At 32.6% G+C, this 6,835-nt stretch overlaps 2 long non-coding RNA genes across 2 annotated transcripts; both read right to left on the minus strand.

Annotated features, from left to right (window-relative positions):
• Positions 1–519: 519 nt before the first annotated feature.
• Positions 520–2,332, minus strand: LOC132904874 (uncharacterized). The gene is made up of 2 exons (XR_009657682.1): positions 2,025–2,332; positions 520–788 (listed from the first exon to the last, which is right to left on the minus strand). It is a non-coding gene; the product is annotated as an uncharacterized LOC132904874 (long non-coding RNA).
• Positions 2,333–4,252: 1,920 nt separating this feature from the next.
• Positions 4,253–6,233, minus strand: LOC132904877 (uncharacterized). The gene is made up of 2 exons (XR_009657684.1): positions 5,379–6,233; positions 4,253–5,299 (listed from the first exon to the last, which is right to left on the minus strand). It is a non-coding gene; the product is annotated as an uncharacterized LOC132904877 (long non-coding RNA).
• Between the last annotated feature and the right edge of the window lie 602 nt (positions 6,234–6,835).

Raw genomic sequence — 6,835 nt, forward strand, 5'->3', positions numbered from 1 at the left:
ATCATTGTACGTACTGTTGTTGCTCAATTTCATTTGTTTATACATCGTTCACAAATTAATTAAAGCAATAACGCAGTAGATTGTTATTACTTTATTTCTTCTCTTTAAAAAAACCGAGAACGAGGGTTTAGTTACAAACTCCTATTTGCAAAGAAATCTTTTCTACAATAAATCAACATGAACGACAAAAGATCAGGAGAGTTTCTAATATTTCATCGGTGAAATACAGAGTAACGTGAATTTGCATCGTTACCGCTCTCATTCTTTTTTCATGTTTTTCCACGGAAGCCGGTGTAATGCAGAAATACACATTCTACCTTTTACGCATACATCACACGTTTTTCATGGATATTTTCATGCATGTATTTAATATTTTGCAAATAATTTTATCGGAAACGACTGACAAACTGTGATGGAATCACCGGTTTAATATCTGCTTCGGCCATATTTTCGAGATAAGAATATTACAGTTGACAAAATACAGAAACTTACGAAATAAAAAGATTGATGTCGAGTGTATTTATTTTATTTCGTCACACCTTCGACCATATTTTTTTATTATGTCCAGAATGCCGACGGATTCGGATGAAACAAAGATCTTCAATCAAGCCGAACTCGCCACAGTGTATCGTAATTCCTCGCTTTCCTCATAATAGAAAATATAACTTCGTCGTACAGAATATTAAATGTCCATGACGAAGATAGCGCGATGGAAAGTGGTGGGGCACGATGCAGATCGCAGTTGAAATTACTATTCCAATTGCATCTTTCCACTGGTAACGCCCCGGCTAGGAAGAACAGGAAGAAGGGTTAAGGCAGCTGGAAAGCTTAATTTGTTGGAGATAGTAAAATCCGTGGGTTTAATACATATTTATAAAGCGCATTAATGTAACCTAAAGAATATTCATGAAAATCTTTCCGAGCGCTCTCCCGGCGTCTCGCGTTTCCACATCCGCTTCCTATTTTCTAGAAAACAGAAGTAATACGCCAAGAACTAAAGCCAGATGTTAGAACGCGTACCGATGCAACTTATAATCTTCCTTATTCCGTGTTCTGATTTTCTTTAGCGGTATGGTAGAATGTCGCGGCGATATCTCCACCTTTGCTCCACTGCAAGCTTCTAGACAACGAAAAGATAACGAACGAGATGAAATGTTCCATGGAAGAAAATCGGGCGGTATTTAAAGAGAGAATGCAGAATTCTAAGATGCTTAATGTTTGTTTATTTTGTGACATTTAGAGAATTCTACAGTTCGTAATAGTATGCTAGTGATTAATGCAATTAATAGCTTCTTCAAAAGTTCGTCGTTATTTGCTATCTATAAAATCGGATTTATTTTCCTTTCTGTCTCCTGCACAGATACTAAGGCATACGAAGGAAATTATAATTATTGCGTTCATGTTTATCGTTGCATTAATCAGTTATAGTAATGATATACGTTGCACGTGACTTTTGTGGCGGGAGCATCGCAAAACTTCTCAGGTAAATAAGAACATCTCGGTGAATCCTTGAAAATGATCGAGCAATATTGCGAGGGAATTTTATAAAGAAATAAAAGAATTTCTTACCAGTTCTTTCACAAGCATTACATAATATCCTGACATGATAATAAGAGAAATATGTATAAGAGGCTGGACAAATATTTCCTTCATATTCTTGTCTCCTGACATGTCTCTTTGCTTTATATGCATATGTAACCGCCACTTTATATATACTACGTATGACAATAATAGCACTAAAAGCAACTTTAGTACCTCTTGGCAGTTATGTAATACAATTTCAAGACAGTTAAATATATGTGATATTTTATTTCTTACTTAGTTCAGTTATGTATTTAATATCGCTAAAATCAAGATCTTTTCTAAATACTGTTGTTATCTCTTTAGCTTCAAATTTATTTACCATTACAAACTCCCTGTGAGAAAAAAAGAAGAATAAACTTTATTCCAATAGGGTTAAAAGATAAAGGATAATGATGAGATTAGTAAATTCAATCAATAATATAATGTCATTATGATCTTACTGGGCACATAGCTGCTACCTGAGGGAATCTGCATCGTCTGCTGTAGAAGGTACCACACTTGGATGGATCCTTCAAAAGACCAAAATCAACAAGTAAAGTAAAAAATTGGAATACCGCTTCACATAAATTTATAAGCAGAAATGGTAAATAAATGATAATATTCTCACCGCCTCAGCGAGTGTTATAAACCAACGTGGTATTGAAATGACAGAGAAAAATAAAAGAAATATTTTAATCGTTTGATACATGTTCTCTTGTGTTTAATTCTTGATGTATTCAATATTGACGTGCCCACGCTTCTACTTTTTATACACAATCATCATTCAATGTCGCAGAACATATAGACAAATGGAAAAACCATTACACATGTTTTATGCGGCTATGTCAACATTAAAAACAATTTCTCGTGACTGGTGCGTCACGATTTACTGTTTTACAATTTATTATTCCACGAAATAATAAACTTCGGATACAGCATTACGATACATATTTATCATTTATCAAATGCTGACCAATAGCATCAGAAAGATGAAACAACAATATTTCTGTTACTGCCAGAGACAATGGAAGAGATTGACAACTTTCGACTATGTAATGCTGCATTTTAATATCGTTACTGTTAAAAACTTTTCTTTAATTCACTAATCATATACAAAATACGAAGTAAAATAGTGATAATATTTGTTGCTTATCAAGACAGCTGTTTCTGCTTATCTTTACTTCAGCTATTATTTTAAAGTCGCAAACAGACATAACTGTTTCATGTTTCTCCGTGTCGAATTTTTGCGTGCGATGTGAATACTGCGCTCATTATATATTTCAACACGATTATTTATAATAAGTTATTACAATAGATTAAATCTATCGTTATGAATTTGTCACGAATAGATAATATATCCATATAATTTATTTCTCTAGCAAGGCGTATATAAAAATGCATCGATATAAGACACAAAATAATTCTTCTAAAGAGTTAAACAAATAGAAAAGCTTGGAAAAGTTCAGTATTATATACTAAATATATAGTGTGACAATAATATTAGTCCGTGGACATCGTATTATTTAAGTCTTTTTATTTATGAGAAGATATATGAATATTTAAGTCCCTCAGACATTTTTAATGACAAAACGAATTTTCCATGTTGTTCAGGTTATAAATGTGTCAATTTCTAGGCTATTAAACATTAAGCACAATATTAAAAACAATCGGAAAGACAATGATGTATTGCAGAACAAATGCTTCATTTTTTTAATAATACTTATTTACACAAGAAATATCAATAATGGACGACAAAAATTTCATCACAGTGCTAATCTGTCATCTAATAATATATGATATAATAATATAACATGTAATATTATATACATATACTTATTTTTATTCCTCTACCGCGGAAATTTTCTAGAGAAAAATATGTATTATCTATTAACGAAATATATTATTGATACACATGTTTAAATATTTACAACGTAGCGTTTTAATTGTCGATAGGAAGTAACACAGCTCAAAATTATACGTTAAAAGTATTAAAAAAATTACATAATGTAATATTGTAGGGGTATGATGAGACGTGTTCAGGATAATATTAAAAATCATTGGCCAATTTTTACTTGTATACGAAGGGTACAGAATTAGCATGAGCGTGTCATAATTCAGTAGTATATGATATGAATCTCTGGCACATATTTCCTATTCACAGTGGAATAAGCCATTGGAGAAAAATGTTATCGATTAATAGAAAATATAAATTCATATATAAATCAATATACATACATATAATATAACATAAAAGTCCAAAATACTTTAAATTATTAGAAAAACTACCACAATTACTTTATCAAAATTTTGATATATATTTATATTAATGTAAGAGTTCCTTTAGTATGCAATATTACTTAATTGTCCTTATGCCATCGAAGACATAACTAAGTAGCCTGTTAAGGCGACAAGCAAAAAGAAAAAAGGCTTCAGTGATGTATTCATTTCAAAGCGTATTCAGCTTTTGACGCAAGACGATGCAATATCGATATTTTGCTTCGTATTTATACTATAGAATTGAATTGTTCTTCGTTGTGAAAATATTTACGAACACTTATATTTAATAATAAATTTTTATAACTGTATAAATGATTCTGTAAATACATGAGGTCACGAAGTAATAAAATTTGAGTACATAGTGACGTAAATAGATAAGTGGAAACAATAGTCTTGATTAAAAAGCGGATACTCAAAAATCACACATGAATATTTATTAAAGAAGATAAGAACTCTTTTATTACAATTGTTGTCACAGATCTATACCTAACGATTCACCACCTTGTATATAAATGTAGGTATATACAGTATCATTTACATATGAAAATTACAAAGGCGAATATTACCTTAATCTATCAAGACCATATAAAACCATTCTTAAATTCTTAATCTTTACCATAAAATCTAATCTTTTTACAACCAGAACAGATAACCTTATTGATGTGATGTTAAATTGTCAAAGAATAAAATAAAGGAACAGAGACAAGAATTCGAAATTTTTAACAGTAAAATTTTTAAAAATTATAGTAGCCGATGAAGATATGATTAAATAATTGTAACTAATTTTTAGGTACGATAGGATTTCCAATTCCTTTTGATAATTTACCACTTAAGTACTTAAACTATTTTTTGTTTCATTAAGCAAAAAGAAGGTGCCTGAACTGTCAATAAGCTTTTACGTTGATAGGTGCCGTAAAAGAAATGCCAGAATAGCGATTCGTAAAATGTGACAAATATTATCTGCTTTGCTTTTATTTTCTTTCACTTTGATCTCGAAACGTAAACCCGTTTCAGAAAACAAAGGATTTACTAAAGGAAGATTAATATCGTCGCGTATAAATACGCATCGCGTTGTGTCCCGAAAGCGATACATTTTGAATAACATAAAAGTGATCGGGAATATTTGAGAGTTAATTTTCCTTTTGTTCATTCTTCGTCATCACTGTTCCTGCATAAAGGGCAATGAAGCACGAACGGATCAAATAATCAATTTTCTGAACAAAGATAAATTTAAATTAATTGCCGTCTTAGTCAAACATTGTACTAATTTAAAATGAGCAAGGTGTTACCGTAAAGCTTATTTATATATAAATCCAGAGGTATCCAACTGGCAAATCCTGGTGTTTCCGTTCCATTATCCTCCCATAATGATAATTAATCGCGCAGAACAATAAAACGTAAAGATCAAAAGACAATAACAACAATGCAATGCCGAACGTTCCACTTGACTTCATTTTATCTGTTAATTTAACGATATGAAATTGTTTCCTGAAAAACGATATTCGTACTCGGATTGGATGATTGGCTGGAAAACATACCTGCCAGATAACATTTCGTGTAAACTCGGTCGATAATCATATTGTACCCTTTGGAACACGTGCTTGCGTAGTTGCGAATACGCGACCATATCATAAAGTACATAAACGAAAAGGAATGCTGTTTCCTCGTTGAAGTAGCAAGAGTCACGTGGAAGTACCGCGCACGGGATCATTTCGCGAATATACGACTTTTGCAACACCCTCAACCGGGGTGGAGGGAGTTTGGCTTGTTGGGAAAGTTTCACGACTTAAGCCCTATGCTTCGTCTTTCTTCTCGTTCAGGGAACAAGCCGGAGACGGCGTATCTAAGGAAATCCTTAGCCAGGTATCACAAAGTTATCACAAGACAATGGAGAGCAGATCAGGTAACTTAGTGAGCAGCGCAAAATCGAACTCGAGGGCCGCTTCTGCTAGCGCAGATAAAGTTACCCCCTTAGTCGTTCTTTTTCCTTTCCTTCTCTTCATTTCCCTCTTACACCATTCCTCTCTTTATCCTGTCGCTCTCTCGCGTTGAAAAGCAGTTTCTTTCTTTATTTTTGCCCTTCCCATTCTTACTTCATGTCCTCCCCTCCTTTTTCCCTTCCTCCTTCGCCATAAGATACAACTTTCCTATTTCCTTTGGCGTTTTCACCCGAACGAATAAGAGAATACGCGTTTCAAAGAAAATCTTGGTTTCCACAGTGATTCTGATGGAATGTGCCGAGGTCTGATATTTTTTCTTCAACGAAGACTCCTCTTCGACAGGGGAATTGTATATTACGGGAAAATGAAAAGTTCGAGAAGTTAGATTCGAAAAGAGAATCGTTCGAACTCGATAGGCAAAAGTTTCGATGTACTTTGAACTGCTACTAATTTTTTTTTTATCTGGTCAAGCAGATCATTAAATAAATTTAGCGACTTATTGTTATATATTGCATTTTCTTATTGTAAGCTCAGGGAATTGAATATTTGAACGAATTTAGTATGCTTTAAGTATGCTTTATTTTCTAATACTACACAATCATACAAGAAAAATTAATAATAGTGGTGTGACATATCGTCGTATATATGAAACCTAGTGCTTGTTGAAATTTAGTATACTTTAAGTATGCTCTATTTTCTAATACTGCCCAATCACACAAGAAAAATGAATAACAGTGATTTGCCATATTGTCATATACATATTGTATATTTATCCTTTTGCTTTGATCTGACAGATTCTCTAAAAGAAAATATTCTCGATTAACAAATTGTATTATCGATTAACATGGTCCAATATTTGTAACGTACTATACAGAATTTGCTTAGAGAACCACGAAGCGGTTTCCCATTTTTACAGAGGCACTAAAAAATTGATATATAATATATACATACAATTACTTTAAGCCTTAATTAATATTTTATCGGTAATATAACATTTTCTATTTACCATAGCGTCAGCCAGCGTAATGAAGTAGTCTGACATGAGAATAACGGCG

This window comes from Bombus pascuorum, chromosome 1 (assembly GCF_905332965.1).
Source record: "Bombus pascuorum chromosome 1, iyBomPasc1.1, whole genome shotgun sequence".
Lineage (NCBI taxonomy): Eukaryota > Metazoa > Arthropoda > Insecta > Hymenoptera > Apidae > Bombus > Bombus pascuorum.